This window comes from Myotis davidii, unplaced genomic scaffold (genome assembly GCF_000327345.1).
Source record: "Myotis davidii unplaced genomic scaffold, ASM32734v1 scaffold120, whole genome shotgun sequence".
Taxonomy (NCBI): Eukaryota; Metazoa; Chordata; class Mammalia; order Chiroptera; family Vespertilionidae; genus Myotis; species Myotis davidii.
This window is the reverse complement of record NW_006294778.1, coordinates 6,194,647-6,195,718: the sequence shown is the minus strand read 5'-3', so window position 1 is coordinate 6,195,718 and position 1,072 is coordinate 6,194,647. Positions and strand designations below refer to the sequence as shown.

Genomic DNA, 1,072 nt, shown 5'->3' with positions numbered 1-1,072 from the left:
CCCCACTGGGGATTGAGCCCACAACCTGGGCATGTGCCCTGACCAGGAATTCAACCATGACCTTCAAGGTTCATAGATCGATGCTCAACCACTGAGCCTCACCAGCTGGGCCAGAGCCAGCTTCTTACTTATACAGATGTCACCCCATGTTACTCCTCTGCTCACAATGCCCAATGGCTTTCCTCTCGCTCGGAACAAAAGTTTACATCTTCACATGGCCTCTGGGCTTCTCCCCTATCTGGCCCCAGTGACAGCTCTGACCTTGTCCCCTCCCTGCTCACCGGATTCTCCTGCTCCTCGCTGGCCTTCCCTTGGCTCCTCGGATGGGCCAGGCATGTTCTCAACCTAGGACTTCTTACTTGCTCTTCTTTCTGCCTGGAATAGTCTTCCCTTCCCAGTCTGCATAGCAACTGGTCCCTCCCCTCCTTTGGGTCTTTGTTCAAACATTACTTTCTAATGGCTTCCCTTGTCATTCAATTTAAAATTGCAACCCACTCCTGCCATCTGACACCTTCCTATCTCCTTGCCTGCTTTATTTTTCTCTCTGGCATTTATCACCATCCTATAGGCCAGTGGTTCTCAACCTTCTAGCCCTTTAAATACAGTTCCTCATGTTGTGACCCAACCATAAAATTATTTTCGTTGCTACTTCATAACTGTAATGTTGCTGCTGTTATGAATCGTCATGTAAATATCTGATATGCAGGATGGTCTTAGGCGACCCCTGTGAAAGGGTCGTTCGACCGCCAAAGGGGTCGTGATCCACAGGTTGAGAACCACTGTCTAAGCAGCGGGGAAAACATACAGAGTGAAGAGGTTAGCTCCGGACGTCACTCAACAATTCACATTTTTCATGAATGCCCACGGTCAGCAGTTCTCAGGAACCTTATGAATGACACCCCTTTGCCAGCACCCCCAGCATTTCTGCGGGCCTGGACGGCGACTCCCTCCTCAGAGTGAAGAGGTTTCGTGAGCAGGAAGTGTCTCAGGGCGCACATGTCAGCCCTGAAGCAGGGAGCCTAGGACGGGGCACCCTCCTCATTGCAGAACCTCTGCCCTCAGGACAAATGGC

General features: G+C 51.1%; 1 protein-coding gene across 3 annotated transcripts in view; it reads left to right on the top strand.

The window, feature by feature from the left end:
• The window catches only part of ANO4 (anoctamin 4), a 241,271-nt gene that overhangs the window by 212,055 nt on the left and 28,144 nt on the right, over window positions 1–1,072 (top strand). The gene's annotated exons all lie outside the window — the stretch shown is intronic.